This window comes from Heliconius melpomene, chromosome 18 (genome assembly GCF_056956725.1).
Source record: "Heliconius melpomene rosina isolate 202511_hmr_F chromosome 18, ASM5695672v1, whole genome shotgun sequence".
Classification (NCBI taxonomy): Eukaryota; Metazoa; Arthropoda; class Insecta; order Lepidoptera; family Nymphalidae; genus Heliconius; species Heliconius melpomene.
Window position 1 is genome coordinate 8323264 of NC_140406.1, and position 22069 is coordinate 8345332.

General features: G+C 30.0%; 1 protein-coding gene across 1 annotated transcript in view; it reads left to right on the forward strand.

Moving 5' to 3' along the window:
* Positions 1-22069, forward strand: part of Oct-TyrR (Octopamine-Tyramine receptor) — a 31231-nt gene that overhangs the window by 780 nt on the left and 8382 nt on the right. The window lies entirely within an intron of this gene.

The following is a 22069-nucleotide window of genomic DNA, read 5'->3' on the forward strand; positions in this document are numbered from 1 at the left end:
TTCAGAATTTTATATTTCCCAAAATAGACTAGCTTTATAAAATGTAATAGACTTATAGTATTTCAACCAATTTCCTACAAATATTCTGTCCATTCTTGATAAATTCGTTCAACATTCAATGTGAATGTAAGGCGTCTTCCAATAATGTACGTATATTTCAATTTCCCGGAAATATAAGGAACTATATTTACATTTAAAGGAAATTTAATAATATGAAGTGATATCAATAGGAACATATCGAATGATTGACCTATTCTTAGTTTAAAGGTGCTGTTGTATAAAACATAATACATATTTATTTTTTTATACTTTATTATGCACAATTTAATATTTGAATGAGGAAAATAAAATAAAAGATAATAAAGAATGTTCGACGTATTTGGATTTATATATTTTAAATACGTAGATTATATTTATATTTAGGAAAAGTATGTCTGGGAGTATTTTACATTTTTAGATAGAAAAACATTTTTGAAAATATATAAAACATTCGTTTCGTTCGGAGTTCCAATAGGTTACAATTTTTAATTTTTTACCCGAAATTTTTATTTTGGATTTACTAATAAAAAAATTAAATTGGTTTTTATTGAAACATGATATGAATGATTGAAACAGATAGATTTAGTAAACAACTTTTAACTTTCTATAATATATTCTATAACAAAGATTATAATCTTGAAACTTTAAAGGTTAATATTTGATTCAAGTACTTGTTGTTGCTTCAGTGAATATTATATATTAATATGCATAAATTGACAAAGATCGACTAAGACAGATGATACAAATAATGGAGACCTTAATGGTAGCTAATATAAGGAAGATTGATGGTGACCGGACACATCTACTGATGAAATTCGTTATTAATCTATTAATTTCCTTTACTTAATTTATCCCTCGCCAATATTTTATATCCCATAATTGAAAACAGAGGTTAAGAGATATTGGGAATTTCCTACTTAGATTTAGCTACTTTGTATTAAGCATGATGAAATTTTAGATTTTAGGGTGGCCTGTCCTGGCGCAGGGGCACAACGTTTAATATTCATTTCTTCACTCTAACACCAAGGCAAAAAGCTCGGCGTTGAGTTCCGCCACTCAACACGCAATGTCTCGAAAAATTCGGCGGAAACTGGAGAGCGAAGTGTCTTAACACTAGGTTTCTCTGCTTATTTAGATGTAATATTATATTACAGTGAGGTAGCTTCTAACTGTAGGGGCGATGGTTTCGGGTTTCGATTTCCACTTATATTAGGAATTATTTCCATTAGCTCACTTTGGTTGAATAAAGCCTATTAATACTCAATGTCTCGAATTTCCCAAACACATTGTCTTGAGTATGGTTTTCTTGGTCCACTCTGTGGAATAAATCATTTAAAGTATTTCCCGAAGAATAAGCCCCAGGTGTTTGCTGTATACTTGTCCCTTGGAATTGGAAAGCTCTACATAATACTCTTTTCCATAATATTTGAATAGGACTTTATTATTTTTACCTTTCCCCGGAAAAAATTGTTGGGACTGACAAACTTTTTCTTTCTTTTTTCGTGCCAACGTTCAGTGGTTTCTAAGAAACTGAAATTATAATTGTATAGGAAGTTATAAAATTCGTGCGTCGTTTAATAATTATACAAATTTTTACTTGGGTGGATGTGGGTTTTCATAAAAGGAGATTATACTGTATTGCGAATACTTACATTTACAGCATCCTACATTGTATATTAAAATTAATATGGTCAGCTCAAATGCTGAGCTCACACTTAATAATATATTTTATATGAATAAGTTTTACTTTCATATATTTCATTAATATTCTCGATTAGTATTTTATTATTTTAATTTTAGGGTACATCACTAATTACTGTGGTTCATTGTAAGACCGAGATAATAGGCTTATTGTTTTAGAAATAAAATACATATGTTGCGAATGAAAAGAAAGAGAGAAAGAAAATATTTCTCTTTTGCCCCTGCAGTAATATACAAAACATAATTCTCTTTCTTTATATATCCACTGATATATATCTCCCTCTCAACTTTCGTTCGCGTCGACCGATCACACTTTTCGTAACGCTCTTCTCAAATATTCACATTCACAAATAAGTTTTACTTCAAAATTATGTGTTAAATAAAAATTGTATATTTTGATTAATAAATAAAATCTACCATACAAGTACGATGTGTAGACATAAAGTAACAAACCCCTCGTCAGTCATATCGTAGTATATCACGCGGGTAACTATTTACGGGTGAATATTAAATTATACCGTAATCCATCTTAGCGCAAATTTGACCCAAGAATCATAGCAAACTTATTCAATGAATAGAATATTAAATTTAGTTCGGGGTAGAAAGGTATTTTAACTAAATAATAATTATCTACATAGAATATGTATATAATTTATATTAATATTAATAAAGCATTAATTCATGTTATTTATTGGAAAAAGATAACTCATCATGATAATTTGCCTATATTTGTATAATATTTATAAGCTTATCTTAAATTTATATATTTTTTTAAATTGTGATTTCTTATTTAGATAAACAGATTAAAAAATCAATAAAAGAATCACTGGAATAGGCTACATGCATACGTATTTATTTCTAAATTATTTCAACCAAGAGATTGTTAGTATTTCTGAACATTACATAAAACGATATAGGTGGAGTTAAAATATCTGCATATTCCTGGTACAAAAAAGCGAAGATATACAAAATTTGTCATATAAAGCCATATAAACGGGAATACTGTTATCAATAAATGAACGTAGCTTTCAATAAAAAAGAGTCCATTTGTTTACTTAATGGCCTAAAAGTAATGCGTGGCACATTGGTACACCGTATAAACGTTTTACTTCCATTCTCTCGCGCCAGTCTTCATAATAATCCAATACACATGTCGCTTTGAGTGAATTGCGCATGTATTACTGGGAACCAGTAAAAATATCGAATTGCGAATTGTTTTCGTTAAATTTCCTTTGAAGATGTAACAAGAAATTTCATATTTGTATTTATTTACTATGGACATGTCTTTTACGCTTTTTACGGTTCATTATTTGACATGTCTTGACGAAGTGGAAAATAACATAATTAATGTTTTCGATATTTTGTTTATGGAATGTTGATAAAATATCAATATAATTAAATGCGAGAGACACCTTTGTCAATTATTATTTTCTTGAAAAAATATTTGAGTCAAGTTCCAGCGTGGAAAGAGTAGGCCTCCCAAAAATATGTTTTTTATGTTTATCTTGTACGTATTCATTTTGTAATTTTTTTCAGTTTTACGTTGTATGCCGCATATAGCAGAGAGCCGAGTGTCATGATACTCGGTATTCCTCTTTCCGCCTGAATTAGAAATATTGCGTCTAGGTGTCGACTAATTAATTTATGTTATGGTAGCAGAGTGTAGTGTAAGACTCTAGTCTTATACAATGTCTTGAAAATTGGGCATTAAATTGGGAAAACTGGAGTGGAGTAAAAAACTTAAAAATAGGTAATAAAAAAATATTTGGTAATTATTGAAAAAAATATTGATTATTTCGTTATATAAGAACAGAATTTACTGAGATTTAGAGTAGCGCTCCTCTATATATTAAAATGAGCTAAAGTTATTGAATAAATAATAAGTCTCTTCCGTGAAATGATCATTCTATAAAATCTTCTTCAAACATTTGTTTAAATCTTTTTACCAAGTAATTTAGCAAGGAAATGTATAAGTAGAGCGCTAAGATTTAAAATATTTATTCAAGAGGGAGTGGGTTCTAACCTCACCACAGATGGGGACAGAGGAGGAGGCATTATACTAAACATAACATTAGGTAATTTGATGAATAATAAATAACAATATTAATTAATATAAAATGCATGTATTTGCAAACATTAAAAGGAAGAGAATTATTACAAAATTTAAAAAAAAAACACTTGATGTGTCTTTTTGGCGGATCATAATAAAACAACATTTAAAGAAATAGGTAACTAAGATATTTTATATATTTACCAGGAATTTGCTAAAAATATATATTATAAACATTATCAGACTTAAAAGTGCACAAGTTAAATATTTTAGTTAAATTATCTTTGAAGTTTATTTTGTGAAGAGACATTTCAGATCTAAGTGAACTATATGATAACATTTCGTGCCTTCCAAAATAGAAAAGCGACCTGCAAATACGTACAGTCTTGAAATTAATTAATTAATGTATGTAAAGTTGTACATTTCAAATAGATTTATTAGAATACTTCAAGGCCATAATTTCCTAGTAGTCTATTTTCCGAGTAGCCGTCGTGGCGCAGCGGCACAAGCGGTGACTGTAACGCTACGGTTGTGGGTTCGATTCCCACTCGAGGAAGTGAAATATTTACTTACGTTTATATTTCCAATTCTTCGCTCTGGTTTAGAAGCAAAGCGCTCCGTTGAGTTCGGCCACTCAACAAGCAATGTCTCCAGAATTCGGCAGAAAGTGGGGAACGGAGTGTCTTAACACTAGGTTTCCTCTGCCTATCCTGCTGTGTGGGGAATACAGCGTGAAGCTGATTTTTTTTTTTTTTTAAAACAATAGTATTTCAATCATAAATTATTAATTTTCTGTATTATATTTCATATATGAAATGAAGTTTCTAAAGCAATAAAAAACAATATTGTTATAATCTTCGATGCAAGGTTCGAGATAAGTGAACCGGAAATAACCATACATTTTTCATCGTGAGATTGACGCCCCTATACTGTGTGTGATTTGTAAATGCCTTATTACGGCAAGGTCCATATTCCTTTGAACAGATGAATCCACTGTAGGTCGCTATCAATCTAAAATCAAATCGGAGCGCACAGAAAATTGCTTTTTATAAATGCATGTGAAAGACGATGTAATTATCCTTTGTCACTTTTGATCCTTTTAATCTTGAATAGTGAACATCTTGTCCTTTATTTGACTAGATAATTTAATACTTTAAATTTAGTATTAATTAACTCCATTATTCTCTTTATGCCCGAGAAGTTAATTATTTTATACGAAAATACTACTATTCACAACTCTTCAAAGGCCAATAAAAATATTACTTATAAGTAATAAAGATAAAAAGAAACAAGATAGCTGTAATTATTTAAATTTTAGTTGTCCAATTAGATGAAGATATGAGTAATGAAAATTGTGAACGTCCAATTAGAGGGAGATATGAGTAATGAGAATTGTTTCACGAAAATTATCACGTTTTGCCGATTTATTTGCTTATTTCTTGCTTATTTAAACAAAACGGCACCTAAGTGAGTTTGGCAACTTATCCAATTAGAGACGTTTATTCGACCCTAAGAAATGGACCATTATAATACTTGTATAGTAGCAGAAAAGTTTTTTCTGGAAATGAAAAGGACAACGCAAGTTTCTGTTAATACTACTTCATCTAACTAGTTACAATATGGCTTAATATGCATTTGTTTTTTCTTATTAATTGCAACGTTTATTAATTTCCAAATTACACATTTAATATCTATGAGGCCATCATGGTTGACTAGAGACGGTAAATAATAAAGTTGTGGGTTTGATCCCTATTTGGGAGAATTATTTTAGTTGGCTAGCGCTATGATAATGCAAACTGCGGTGTTAAGTTCTGTAACATAACGAACAGAGTTCTTGATACTAGGTTGTCTCTGCCCACCCTGCTATATGTATATCCATCGTATTTACTTAATATGTATGTTTATTATGTAGATTAAATTCACAACTTATGGTTAAATAACCACCCGCAAATTAAATAAAGAAATTCTACTGTAGGTAGTTTAAAAGTAATATACCTATGCTTTATGAAAAATTAAATAGTACTGGTATAAGTAGGGCATGTAATCTCACTATATTTTACGAGCTTAGTAGGGTTAAGTAAATACAAGGTTATGCAGACTTATGTTAGTAAACTAGTTTAATCAAACAACCAAATAAATTGTCTGTTTAGCTTCTTAGCCTCATTCGTGCGAGTTGTTTATAATGTGCAAAATGAAAAAGTATATAGATAGCATTCCTTCTATATTAGATTTTTCTTAACATGTTTAATATTATGAAGACTATAATATCATATTATGTGGAACAGTATCCAATATTGACTAAAATAAACATACTTAGTTGCGATTTTTGGTTAAAAGCTCACTTATATTAAAAAACTATATTACCATGAAAATGATTTCATATAAATAATTCATTTCGGTTTTATTTTTTCTAAAAAAGTTGAAAATATAAAGCAATTTTGTTTAGAATTGTACGAGAGGTACTAGTATAATACATAAGATACTTTAAAGTAAGAAAGAAATAAAAAAAATATAACGATGTAAAAGTAAAGTTTAATTAGTGTAAAGCTCACTTTCACTTAAATTGAATAGCTTTTCATTTCGAATGAGATGATGAAAACTAACTCCCGTAACGAGGATGGGTGTGTCAAGCTTCGGTGCTCTCTTATTATGAGCTCCGTGCCATGAATATATGAGACGTAAAGAAAATCTGAAGAAATGTTATGAACTTTTTTCAAAATAATCCTTTAAGTGAATCTGTTAGTCTCAGTGTCCTAACTAAATTGTTCTGAATAATCGAACTTTAAGCTTTAAAAATATCATATTGTATTATAATAAAGGCTTGGTTGTTCAGAAAAAATATATATAAAAATGGGCCTTTATTTTTATAATCAAAATTTGGTATATATATAGGTTTGGTATATAGTTCATTAAAACGAAGTTGCAGGTGGCTATTATTATTACAAAATGAAAACGTAAACAAGAATGTTGCTTACGAAATTAATATTTAAATAATATATTAATAAATGTATAATAAATAAGAATTCCCTAGTATATTAATAAATTATTCTTACAGTTTAGCGCTTCAATAAATATAATATAGATATTATAACATAACTCTAGTGTATGGATAGCTTAAGACGTATCTTGTAGCTACTTAGTCACGCTCTCGTAGCCATCCATTACACGCTCGTGATTATAATTGCAAGACGTAGCGACAAGTACGGCGAGTAATTAAAAGTGTTTATAACTTTCTTATTAAAGTAAGCAATTCTGAATAAGAAAAATATTTTATTATTTTATGATCGTATTTTATGGTCGTGGCGCAAGGGCGGAAGTGTGTGTAAACATGACTGGTTGTGGATTCAAGCCTCACTCGAGGAAATGAAACATTTATTAAAATATATATTCTTATTTCTTCGCTCTGATTACGAGGCAAAGAATGGCGTTGAGTTTCGCCACTCAACAGGCAATTCCTCCAGAATTCAGCAGAAAATGAGGAACGGAGTATTTTAACACTACGTTTCCTCTGCCTACCCTGCTCTGTGGGAAAATGCATGATATATGCGGGAAACAGGTGAAGATAAAAAATAAAAATAAACAACAATAAAGCGAATAAGCAAAACTAAATTGAAACACTATTAGTTATACTGTTACATGTTAATAAAATTTTAAAAAATTTAAATTTTTTAAAAGCTTTTTTATCTGTCACATATTTTATAATACAAAAATAGTGTACCTATACATGGAAGCGAAATAACATTTAATGCTAAAAGGACTTAAAATTTTTCACTAAAGGTGGTTTTAGAGCATTTAGAGCATACGCACGGTGTATTTTAAATCGAAACAAAATGTTTAGAAAATATTTTTTTTGCCATCGCACCAAAGAATACGGACGACGAACAAGAATTATTGACCTATAGTAAATACTTTTCAAGTCTAAAGTAAACGGGCTGCAGCAGACATTCGAGATTCTATCAAGGCGCCCCTCAAGCAAACTCCGGGCAAAATTCAATTATATTTTGATTGTTTGTTTGGTTATTGGATAAAGCAATTACTACGATACGACTCTACGCCGTGTAATGGTGCGAAATATTTCTTTGTTGATAATTTCGCTTAGGGTTTATGTCTTTGTTGCCATTTGAAAAAATGTTTAGGCGCTAAATAAACTGCCTAGTCTTTTTGAAACCTTTTTAATAACTTAATCATCGTTTCAAGCGTTTGGACTTCAAGAAATAGATTTTTTTAGCTTCTCGCTGTATTTCGCACCCATCAGTTGTGTAGCGGTAATGCTTTCTGAAGAACTTCAGAATGGGTTTCTTGAAGTTGACCGTCGTTCTGACCGATAGGATGTCGTGATGCAGGATATGAGGGCCAATGATCTAACCAGCAAGGACGCTAAAGAGCATGTAAAGTGGTGTAGGTTGAACAGAAAGGCAGATCCAGGCTAAATCCGGGATTAATGCCAGGAAGAAGGAGTTTGAATCGAACCTATACCTTTCGCGTTTACAGTCACACATTTGTGCCCCTGCTCTACGACTAGCCTCCAACTATTATAAAAATATATCAGAATATAGCCTAAGAATATAAATCGAATTAATTTTTATTTGATATCTTATAAACAAATTGCATTCAGTCACAGTCGCTTCGCGCTATAATGGTGTTTTATTTTGACGTCTTAAAATGTATTCCAACATTTTAAATATCTCTAAGTATTTCATACGAAGGCAGTTTATAGCTACAAACGGCAAATTATTTTGCGAAATGAGCCATTTAGAATTATAAGTTCGTATATTAAAGCTCTTACGGTAATATATTAACAAATTCAACGTTCATTCTCGCTGATACGTAGATTCATTAAATTTTCAAGTAGGAATGCAGCTAATTATGATATATGATACTTTGTACATTGTGTATATTTATTTCAAATTTCAAGGAAATTTGATAAGCTTAAAAATTTGTAAAAGAGCTTTAAATTTAGGCTACGTGTAAATTTTAATATAATATTCTCTTCTGTTTAAGGAGTGATAAATTGAATGTAAATCAGTTTATAAAAAGAGAAAAGACAGTCGTGGCGCAAGGGCACAAATATATACACGACTAGTTGTGGATTCGATCCCCGTGTCGGGGAGTCAAAGTGTGGTTTTGAGTTTCGCCACTCATCACGCAATCCCTCAGAATTCGGCGGAAAATAGGGTACGGAGTATCTTAACACTAGGTTCCCTCTGCCTACCCTGCTTCGTCCGGGATACAGCGTGAAGCTGATTAATGAATTTATAAAAAGAAATATATTTATACTATTTGCAGGCAGAGAGAATCTAGTTCAACGTTATGAAATCCTATGACAATAGATGCGTGAAAATAAATAAAATAGTTAATTCGGTCGTAGCCAAGAAAGGTTCAGTTAATTAAAAGTTAATGATAAATTTTCGCTTTGAGAAAATAATTTAATTGAAGCTTTTGTTTTAGCTAACGTAATTAAGTTAAACAACTAATTACAAACATATTAATTAGTGATTACCCAAATTTTTATATAAAAATATACATATATAGTGACATAAAGAATACTTGTTTTCATATCTATAAAATTATTTATGGATTTTTTTATGCGAAGGGAAGATAAATGTAGACAAAAAATATGATTTCATGATATATTCTGTGTATAGCAGGTAGGCAGAGGGAACCTGGGCGTCTATTGTTAAAACTTCTTTCCCAATTAAGACACTTCTGTTTTCCACTTTTATATTGAGTGACGGAACTTAACGCTGCGCTTCGCCTTGTCATCAGAACGATGAAATGAAAATATTAAATATTTCAATCATGTTTGTGCCACGACGGCTTTCTCCCGCATCAGTATAGAAAGATAGAATTAAATGTTCTCTTAATATATTCTGTTCTCCGTTTCGGAACTAAACGGAGAACAGAATATCTTCGGAACTAAACGAAATCGCACTTTATATTACTAGAACTTCGAAATGAAAAGAACAAACGAATAAGGAATTGTGCTAAGTAACTGGCAAATACGAAATTAACAAGTTCTGCAAAACACCATTTATTTTGCAATCTGTAAAATAATTAAGCTTGAAATATGCTAATCATAACTCCCTTTTGGAATTTAAATGACGCTAATGACATTATATATGGGGCACAATTCATTATAAAATGCGGGTAGGTAATTATGCTAACGTGAAATACTGTTGACTTGAAGATTTTAGCGGTACTTGTTTTGTCTGTTTTTTCTCTTTAACAGGCTAGTAAAATCCAAGAAACTGAATCTGGCCCACTTTTACATTTAATAATTTATTTCATCATGAAACTTGTTAATAATACGTAGTTTACTAGTAAACCATTCGACTCATTTAATTTATAACTCTGCACTTATAGCACTTTGTGTAGAAAAGCACCCTAGAACTAAGTCACTCCGTATAACGCACCATTTAATTCAATAAAACATCTATTTTGTAGCAATATCGTCATATGCAATTTTATTTATATTGACATTACTTTTTTTATATGAACCGATTGAAATGAAACAAACATTAAGTATGAAAATTTTCACTTAAATAGGTTAAGCGTGAACAAATGCACAGACTAACAGACAAAAATTAAAAAAACCATTGTTTTGGTTAAATGCCCCCAACAACAGATTTTCTCAAATATCTTCTATGTATAGTGATGAGTTACGGTTTTATTATATTATGTCTTTACATCCTTTAGTATTAAATGAAAAGTTTCAACCTAAATTAAATACGCCCCACAAAATCTTCAACAAAACTTTGCTGTTTGTATTTGTTAAACTCTAGTAAACTCTGACAGTTACTTCGTAATTTATTTAAATAGTTTAAGAATTAAAACGTTTTAAGATTGTCTTTTGTTTACAGCTTTTACGAAGTTAAATATGAACATAAACTTTTTACCTCTCAGGATTTAAAGTTACAAGGGATGGTAAAGGAAAGCCTTTAAGCGAGTAGTTGCTCTTAGCGACGTCTTCCGGTTCTGGAACAATCTTGTTTAAAGCGATTATAGAACTTACAATCTTAGTTAGAAACGTCAATTAATATCTGAATAATATTAATTGAGAACAAGATGCTTTGATAATATACAGGAGTTGGGTTGGCATTGGGCCACCCCCTACATAAAATTCAGGCGGGAAGTGGAGAGTGTAGTTTACGTAATAAAGCGTGAAGTTGATAAAAAAGATCAGAAACGACGACGTAACTTTGGCTAAAATTTAATATCAACGCTGTTTCATAGTTAAATTAATATTATTAGCAATCTAATTCTTTTTATTCCTCCTTTTCTTTTTTTTTGAATTAACCTAATTTTGTGCATCAATTGTATGTTCTTATTATTTTAATAATATAAAGTGTAAATAAATACTAAATAAATTAGAATACCTATAATAGACGCCGTGTTCCTTAAGCCCTCACATTCATTAGGGACCGTCATAAAATTTACATAATATATTAAAAGATACTTTATTTCATTGACATAAAGCCTTGTTTCAAACGTCTGATATTTTTCCGTGAAGCTAATTACGTTCAAACAACATCCTTCAATGTATTTGTAGGGTAAATAAAGTAAATTTTATGTATATTTTATTGTTTTTGGCGTAACATTAATATTGCGTATAACTCTAATACGAGGTTATTTATACGTATGTATTTTCTTAATTAAATTTAATGGATCCCCTTCGGTTTTAGAATTGCCTTATTTTGTTCTGTGGAATAAAATATGGTGGGTAGTTTGTTGTTTCAGGTCACGTAGCTATGAGCTACTTGCTCTCCCACTGACAGCGGCTAATGCTTACCCAATTTCTGTCAAAGCATCGTAAAAGAATGACAGGTCTTTTTTTTTTAATTTGGGTGAAAAATAAATATGCAGTTTACTTTATTCGATTTGGAATAAGAATATTCAGATCAGAGTTTTTATTATCAAAAATAATTATAGATTATTTATTTCAAAGAAAAATGTGTTAAAATCAATGGTTTCAAACAAGCAACAATAATTGGGCATGTACCTATATATGAGGTTTATATTCTAAATTTATTAGTTAGACTTATAGATATATGCACAAACCAATATCATTCTAATACTTGTAACGATCTTTTAAAAACTAACTTATATTTGTCATCATTATGTCGAAATAGTTTTATCTTAATTTTAGTGTTAAATTTTGTATAATACTCAATAAATACTACTAAATCCTATAAATCAGCTACCTCTTGACATAAGTAGACTAACATATAATAATTTTTAATATTTAATACGAATCCACAACAACGTGTTCTCATTCATATCACATAATGAATGCAAGTGACATTCGATTTCCGAACGAATTCATTCGACGCAACCAATTGATTGTTGGTATAAAATATAATAATATTTATACATATAAAAATTTAATGGTATCTGTACTATTAAATATCTATAATTATTTTATATCGTCTCATTGTCAGAACTCGAAAACGTGAAAACGTGGCGTTGAAACCAACCAATTTACTTTTACTTCTTCTGACGTATAAAATAAAAGAACTTGCAAAAAAAAAATAAAAAAAACAAATTTCATAAACGAAATACATATATTGTATACACGGTAAGCATTCATGGTGGACATTTTTCCCAAAAAATAACTAAATCTATTTCTATTCAAAAATAAACGCTGTCAGTGCGTGTATTTTTCAGACTGGATGAATAACAGCTATTTTATTTATATTTTCCGAACCTGAAGCTCTCATCAAATAAATATTTTTTGTTTGTAGAATTTGATACTAAAACAAGAGTATTAAAACATTCGTGGTTATTAAAAATAATTAGAACTATAACATAGAGTATTCGTTTGTTATATTGACAAAATACTTTGTTTACTATTCGTTTTTAAAATACATTACTTATTTATTTTAATAATTTAAGACCGTTGTGGGGCAAACGGCACAATATTTGGTTGTAAACGTGACGGTTGTAGATTCGATTCCCAGTAGGAATAATGAGTTATTTCAATTCCTCACTTTTTCGTTTTTAACGTTAAGTTTCACTACACGTTGTATTCTACTCAACATCAATGGGACGAAAAGTGGACCCTGCGCCTCAGGGATACCGTCTCAGCGCCCTGACCACTAGGCCTTACGTTCTTACCTAGTACGTCGCAATTCTTATACGCATATACATATATATTATTGGCATATCTATATTTTTAAAGTCAGAGAATTACCATTTACTTGATGCTAAGTTTAAGCTTAGTATCAAAATTGCAAAAGGTGTTTGTGGAATACAGTTCAAAATAGTTCACTTGCAAAAAACCATTATCAAGGAATATATTTGTTATTGATATAGATTTTATAATTTTATAAAATTTTGCTGCCTGCCCTACCTGCTGCCTGCTGCCACGATACTAAGCATATACCTATGCTATGTAGATACTAATAATTTCATAAACTAAACAAAAGTTACCGATTAACCTTAAAAATTAACTTAAGACTTAATGGAATTATAAGTGTAAAGACCGATTGAGGTTGAACGATCTAGTATAATTGCAGATGATTGCGTCTGTGGTAGTGAACGTTTTCCTAAAGCTCTTTGCTTAGTCAGCTCGAAATATCGCACGTGAGATGTTTTATGTGAATCAAAGGCATATTTGTAATGCTGAAATGTAAAGTTAAACAGCTTTAAGCTGTATCCCACACACAGCATGGTAGGCATAGGGAACCTAGTGTTAATATATTTCGTTCGCCACTTTACCGCCGAATTCTGGAGGCTTCAGAATTCCGCGGGGAAAGTGGGGAACGGAGCGTGTCAACACCAGGTTCCCTCTGCCTACACTCTAGCATCAACAAATTATCAAGGCATCTTACTTTTCAGTAAAATTAGTTTGGGATTTGAAAAGAATATTTTTTAAAAGAAATCTCACTTTATTCACCGAGACATGTTTCATTTATTAACTTAAAATGAGACAGTGATATATTACGTACTGTAGTACCCGGAAAGGTACTTAAGAAGTGCTAGCCAAAGACATACTAAAGTGAATGACTGAGCAAAAAGTTAAGAAGTCTTAGTCCTAGCAAACCTAAAATATATATCCTCTTCCTTCATTTTCCTTCCATTGACTGTAAATTTATAAGATCTTTTCAGTGCGCCCTTACGTTTCTAAAGAAACGTAGTTTTGGTCTTTTTATTTTAGCAAATGTATAAAACATCGTAGACGATCAATTAAACGGTTTATTTCATCATCTAAGAAAGTACATTTCAACCTCACAACTCTAAAGATTTCAGAATTAACTTTTTTCAAAAATAGAACTAATTATATAATTTTTTAAATAAATTGATTAAGTGCATTCTAAATGGTGGTTCTAGAAAGGGTGATCATTTAGCAAACTTTAGAAAGATAATATTCACTTTTAAATCATGATCTATCTCCATTTTTGCTTCCCATAAATTCATATAAATTATCATTTCACCTAAAATGTCCTAAGCCACTAGTTAAAATCTCTTAACTTATAATAACAATATTTTCTCTAGAAAAAATAAAAAAAACACGATTTATATTTGTGATATAACAAATAGATTTCAAAATCATTGAGTTTGATCAAATCCATCCAATTAGCTTTTATTGAGGAATAATTTAACTATTTGTTTTTGTTTTATCAATTGTAACCATCGTTGCGCGTGACCGCTACTCTAAGTGCCTAACATTAATGAATTGGCCGATAAGTGGACAATCATTTCATATCGAAATTGGTGTTATAATTATTATAATTGACTTTGTTTCATACTTTTGATATAAAATTCATGTTTTAATTAAGTTGGATGATTTTTTTCCATCAATTTTTATGTTGAACTGTTAAATTTACTTTTCTATTATATTTTTTGTGAATATATTTCAATGCAACGAAATTAGTGGCTAGTTAAGATATACAGGAGCGAGACGTAGCCGCTACTTGCTATTCTTATATGGATGCGCAAAGTTACACAGCGGATGATGGAGAGAGCAATGCTTGATTTACCTCCGCAATAGAATTAGAAATGAGGATATCCCTAGGAGAACGAAAGTAAGCGATATTGCTCTAAGAATTGCTCATCCGAAAAAGAAGTGGGTGGGACAAATAACGAGAAGAAGCAATGGCCGTTGGGGTAGAACGGTTTAGACTCTCTTAAGTTAAGAGTGGCGGTCACGAAACCGGACGAAACTTAGAGGACAGAGGATATAATTAAGATTGCTAAAAGCCACTAGATGCGGAAAGCAATCTAAAATCTTGGGGGAGGCCTAGGTCCGCAGTGGGCGAAAAATATTTGATATTTCACAAACAAATATTGATAGTTCAAATTTTAAGAAAGCATCTATAACAAATAATAAGTATTATATTTTTTTATATGTAAGTAATTGGCACTTACTCTACTAAAACTCTATGCATTATCATATCTAAATTTGTCAACCAACATTCATAATATACGAATTCTCTACCAGAAACTAAATATTATTTACAATATCAACTAAATACACATTCCATTTATCGTAGGGATGGGTGCGTCTAAATAAGCGGCCGAAACTTCCAACGTATGTCATCATCGAATAAACATTAGGCGTAAATCAGTAAAATGATATATTTCCGTACATACATGTAATTTAATATACGACCAAAAAGAAACATTACTATAAATCTTTCTCATGCTTGACAGTTGCCCTTATGCATCTCAGATTTGTTTTTTTTACTGATTTGTTTTGAATTGGATACTAGCTTATAGAAACTTAAATTGTACTTTTGCATCAAGCAAGAGAATTTAGTGGTACACTAAGAGCAGTGTAGAGACTCTCTATTCATTATTTTGTTGATGGATTTTGTGTCACGGAATCTAAAACCGCACGTTATTTATCGCCACCGCATTTCGTGTTCCAGGGAAAATAAGACCACTTATATACGATTAAATAATCTATATCTAATTATTAGAATGCTACATTATCATTTAGTAACATTGGATATATTTATTTCTAAAAAAAATTAGGGATCAAGAACTGCGTCATAATAATGTCAATATTGACTTTAGTTTAAAACAAAATGACTCGATAGACATATAATATAATAGCTCAGATTTTTAGCTATTAAAGCTCACAAACAATGACGCAACCTGCTTGCAAGTAAACAATGGGACGAGGTGATTAATGGATCTTTTTACAAAAATCAAGATATTGTATTGAATTTCTTATTTGTTAGAGGAGATTGTAAACAAAATTATTTGTCTTGTATCGTTTTAGCAAAGTAATGCTGCCATAATTAGTATTATTTGGGAATAACAGATTTTATGTATATTTATAGTTCTTTTGTGGAATAAGAAAAAATATATTTATATATGTTAATCACATACTAAAAAAAATAAATTTTTAGAAACGTATAAAATAATTACCGGGATGCTTACCAACTCTGTGTTGCAAGGGCTGAGAAGTGACAATGATATTTTCCCTGAAGTGGGAATCAAGTGGGTGTTTACAATCAGACTCTGTTGTATAATTTCATAAAAATAAAATCCTTTATATTCATATTCGAATGAACTTACTACCGTCATGTCTAACCATATAAGTCACTATTGCGTCACAATAGATTTTTTTATTTAACAAACCCAAGTTCGATTGGAAAAGCTTTTTGTCGTTAAAACGGTTTGCAATATTGCGAGCAAAAGTTACTATTTCAATCTGTTTTTACGTTTGTACTGTGCTATATATACACCGTACGTAGGACGACTTCATATTCTTTTTTACAGGCTCCAACTTCCAGTTTAGTTCCAAATGAACAAACTGATCTATACATGTGCAAATAAACTCTGGATAAAATTAAAAATACTTTTTAAAATAACTTTTAAGATAAATATAGATAACAAAGACTATGTATCTGTTTTTAATTTTTATAAGCAGATTATATGTGGGTATAAATCTTTCTGTAAACAATTCGATATAATATAAAAATACAATTTCCTAATATAAATTGTAAAAAATATATATATCTATTTAACAATCTGAAATTTAAAGAAACATATATTATCTGAAAAGTTACGTTTGCGAGTACGTCTGTGTTGTATCTTTACAAAGTATGCTAAAAAAGTTCAAAAGTAATTTTCTTTTAGATTACTCATAAAAATGTTCTTATAACATCATTTAACATTTTTAATGGACCCTTCAAGTACACACACACAAATATTCGGTTTTTCTTTATTTAAAATACACTTTTAAAACAAAAAAAAAAATTAGTATAATATTTTCAAAGCACAAAAACGTGAAGCAATATAATGAAATGGGACAAAGTAAATTGAAGTGTAAATTATTTTCCCCCACTAATCTATCCTTTGGGAATTATCATCTAAATGGAGCTCAGAACGTCTCTTCACCAGCTTAGTTTCGATGATCAATATTAGTACAATTTGAATATTGAATATTCAGTACATACATGCACGTGATTACAGTTCTCTTGTGGTTTTACGTTAATTATGTATTTATAGCCGCTTGTTGCAGTGAACCGTGATTCATGGGCAACTAATTGACATGGAATAATAGTTGCAACTAAAATATATATTTTTGCTCTTGTAAAAATAATATGGAAATTTATGAAATAAAACAATATAATGTCCATTACCTTGGAAGTTGAGTCCGGCCACTGAATATGCTATGTCATGTTTTTTTCGGAAAGCGGAGTGTCTCTCTCTCTATCGTGCTCTGCAGGTAAAACGTGTGAACCTAAAAAAAAACAAAAATAATTTAGAAATGGTTTCAATTACAGTAATACTATTTTATATAAAGCTATTACTAAGCTCGTTTGTCTTGGTCATTTAGGACACTATTATCCTATTACTAGTTAGGTCGACCTAAGTAAATCTAGGCTCAAGTATGAAGGGTCTAGACAAGATTTATTATATTTATCTGGGCTCTTATTTTATTTTAGTTTATAAAGACTAACTATTTAACACATAATATTTATTTTATGTGTGAATAAATATACTAAATAACAAATAATTGTTTTCATATTTGCAAAAAAAAACAATATATAAAGTACATTTTTACATTAGTTAATATTAGTGTTTATTTTCTGAAAAGGGCTTTAAAATTAAAATAATTGATTTTTTAACCTGTCTAATATACTCGATCAGGTTTATTATAAAAGAAAAATTGTAAAGTTTAGTGTCAATAATTTAGAAAAAAATATTTGCATTAAGATCAATGGATTTTTTCAAACAACAACGACAACTAATCCTTTATATAGATAACTTTAAAACATTTCTTTGTTATTGGCTAGGATAATTGGATATCTACCTATTCTCATAATAGCGAGAATCCAATCGCTTTGTAATTTTTATATGGAAGCTTGTGTATATATAATATGTTACATATTTGCTTAGTAATCCACATCATTTATTCAGCTTTTTCTAAATATATTCTTTATATACACTATTTTTTTATTTTCGTTGTATTGAGAGCATGGTTGTTAATTATGCCTATAGCCACAATCCAACTATCAATTATAAGATACTTAATTAGATACAAATTGAAATCTAATTGGTTATTGAATATTGAATAACATTTCATCGCGGTTTAATTAGATGCAAATACATGATTTGTGCATTACTTTTATGTTTCTGCGAGCTTGTTTCTATAATTAATTTAACTTAAATGTAATTTAATGTTTAATTAGATTTTTTTCTTATTCTTCTATGTCGTTTTCCTACACATTTTTGGTGTGCTCAAAATTAAAGTAGGCAGCAGTAAAAAATCTTTAGTTTTTTACATAGTAACGCAAAGGTCATGTATAATGTAATAAGCAGCTTTCTTCAGCAGTCAAGCTTTTTCTCACATAGCTAAGGCAGAACCTAGTGCTTACATATGCTGTTCCACACTTTTTGCCTAATTTTTCTGATATGGTGTGTTGAGTGGTGAAATTCTACGCCACGGCCACGCTTTGCCTTATTACCAGATCGAGGAAATAAAAATATTAAATAATTTGAACTCTTCCAAATGTAAATCGAACCCACGAATTTTTATTTCATTGCACACATCAAAAACAGTCGTTGTGTTTGTTGAAAAATTGCCTATGTAAGAGCTTTGAGATTTATAACGCTCCGCCAGTGACGCATGTGTATTTGCATATACCACCCAAATGGTTTCGGTAAATTAAAATTAACATTGGGCGTAATCTTAGAGAATATAGGGCCTCGTGAACCTCGTGTTGACTTTTGCCTCTACAAATATTCAATGAATGTGATTTACTCAAGCAAAAAGGCTCAGTTTGTTTTAACTTGAAAGGTGTAGATGGAAAATTTAAGGGAAATATCAAAAATTGTTTAATATAGATTTTCATAATATTGTAAAAGAGCTATTTCATAATTGTTTAAATGTGTAATATTAACGGCGTTAAGTTTCGCCACTCGATACGAAATGCCTCAAATCTAGGTCTTTTCCGACTACCGTGCTACATGCGGGATATAGCGTGAAGCTACAACAAAAACAGTCGATTTGATTAAACTATATAAACAAAATCTTATTTTCTCGCTTATCAGGGTACAAACACGTTTGTGCGCTTTAAATTTCATTTAAAGCCGTTAAGCCGTATCGTATATGCAACCAATATATTTGCAACTTTCAAATTAATTAAAGTTTTTTAATATATGTATTATATGAAAGAATATAAAATGTAATTTATTATTCTTCATATTAAAATGTGTTTTCTTTTTTCATAATCATTCAATAGTAAATTCCTTTCTTTTTTAGCTTTACAATATATTCCGAAAAATCACGGTAGGTAGAGGTAGCCTTATGCTAATATACTCCTTACCCACTTTTTTGAGGTATTATGTGTTGAGAGATAAACAACACCATACGCCTTCTTACTAGAGTGAGAAATCGATAATAATACATTTCTTTTATTTTTATAAATCGTTAAATTATTATAGCAGTCCTTAATGTACGCCTTAATCATTTTTATTACAACAAAATACTGTACCGCATTACAGTTAACAATACATCACAAACGATACACGACACTGAACCAGTTCCAACAAGCCAGCAGTGCGTTATTAATTCGATTGTTTGGCTCTGGAAATAGCCTAGATGTTTCTTTAGAAATTTAACAAGTTTCTTCTATCTTCCACATATAAAAATGTAAACAGAGAAGACCTAATAAAATTTAAGAATTGCTTAATTATTTCGTTCTTTTTAAACTTTGTATATTGAATAGTGAAACTTAACGCCCTGCGTTGACTTATCTTAGCTGAGATAAGAATATTTTAAATAAAATAATTCAAGAATAAGGATGTCAAAATATGGACTCAAGGCAAAGGAGGTAGCACCCGTAAAATATTTCTAAGCTAATATTTGCCTTTTGATGTTAATATCAAAGCTCACGAAATAACTTACAAACTAAGCGACCTTCAGGAAAATATCAACGTAAGAGTTATAAAAGACGGCCTAATCGATATAGAAAGAAATTTTTATTCAATAATATGTTAAATACCTATTACCTAGCAAATGAGGTTCGTAATTATGAACTTGATATTGTCAGTAATATAAATGTTTATACATTTATAATTAAACTCGACAGACACTAAATCATGGACTAAAGCATTTTCTTACACTTTCAAAGTGTTCCACACTAAGAATAGAAAAATATTTTTTAGAACACATATAAAAACTTGAATTTTCTAAGAACTAACAACATAAGTAAGTTTTAAAAAGCGAAAGATATAAGAATTTTAATGTAGCCTGATAACAACGTATGGCTTGGTTGTCAGAGCGCTTGGAGCACTTAGAGAGGCACATGTTCCAGTTCTACGTTCAACTTTTTATGTATATGTTTTCTAAAAATAAAAAACCACGCTGCTCAATGATTTAAATTTTTTGAAGTAAATACACCTTCTACGGAACTAAAAAAAAAATATTAGTTTTAAAAATTTATTTACTTATTTTTATTTACTACCCAAATGTAAGTACCTAATATATATACCTAATAGTTTAGAAAAAAATAATTAATTCATCAAATTTGTTATACAAATAGGTACAGAATGGGTCGCTATTTATAAATAAAAATAACAAAAATTATGTTCATAAAAGTACAAGAAAAGTTTATCATGTCTTACCAATAAACGTAAATCTTGGAGCTTGCATATCTTTTAGCGACGTAAAATTTCAATTCCGTGGACATGAATATCAATTTATATAGGGTATCGTATATTTTTCATACAAATTTATGATAAAATATTTGTTTTTATCAAATCTATAAAATTTAAGAATTTAGCTTTTGTACTGTTCTCAGTATTAAATTTGTCCTTTGTTCTACTGCTTAAGAAAAACTCATAGTATAAGTTAATATATTTGTTTTAGAATACTTATCATCTTTTGATTTAATACTAATTTTTGTATAAAAAATATAGATTGATTGATTGATTTCTCGATATATGGCGTTTCGAGCGTGCCAGTTGAGCACAATTCATTTCGCCAATGTCACGTTGTATGGAAAACACACGAAGGGAATTGACCGGTAATAAAAAAGATAAATAAAAAATATATCTTAAGCAGGTATAAGTATTGTCAGCGTGTATAACAGGTATATATGGACCATCTTACGAGGTCATTAAGTCTTTCACTTTCACGGCAGAGACGTGACGTCACGGTTTTCTTGAGCTCACTCGTGGGCAATTATTTCCGTTTTCCACATTCCATGGCTTAAACACCCTGAATATTACAGGCTTTTCTTGAGTAGAGTTGTAAATAGCTTTACTTAGAACAATAACGTAATGGTTTTAGTCAATCAATCGAATTCACTAAAGTGTGTGCAAAAAATATTTATACTTTTATGAAAATTATACAGAACAATCAAGGCAGGCTTATTCTATTTTTTATATTTATTCCTATATATGTTATCTTCTGTATTGAATAATATGAAGAAAACTACAGCTCGCATTATGTATTTTATTGAATGAACTTTTAACAATTGTAAAATTATAAAATATACTAATACTGTTGAGGTTGGAGCAGTGCCTGGGACATGATACCACAGGAGTAGGTTTCAAGGGCCCCTTTACATTGCAATAACAGTCGCCTTTAATACTCCAAACCAATATAGCAAATTACCTTAAAGGAAATATCTACCGCCTCTTATAACATTTGCTTACAAACATGGCTGCCTGTCAAAGAAAAATGTTACCATAGAAACATTTAATAAGTAGTAAAAGAACTGTGGAATTCATTAATAGAAGAACTATGAAATCAATAAAATATTTCTATTCAAATGCAGTCTACATATATTATGAAAAAAATATATAGCCTAAGAA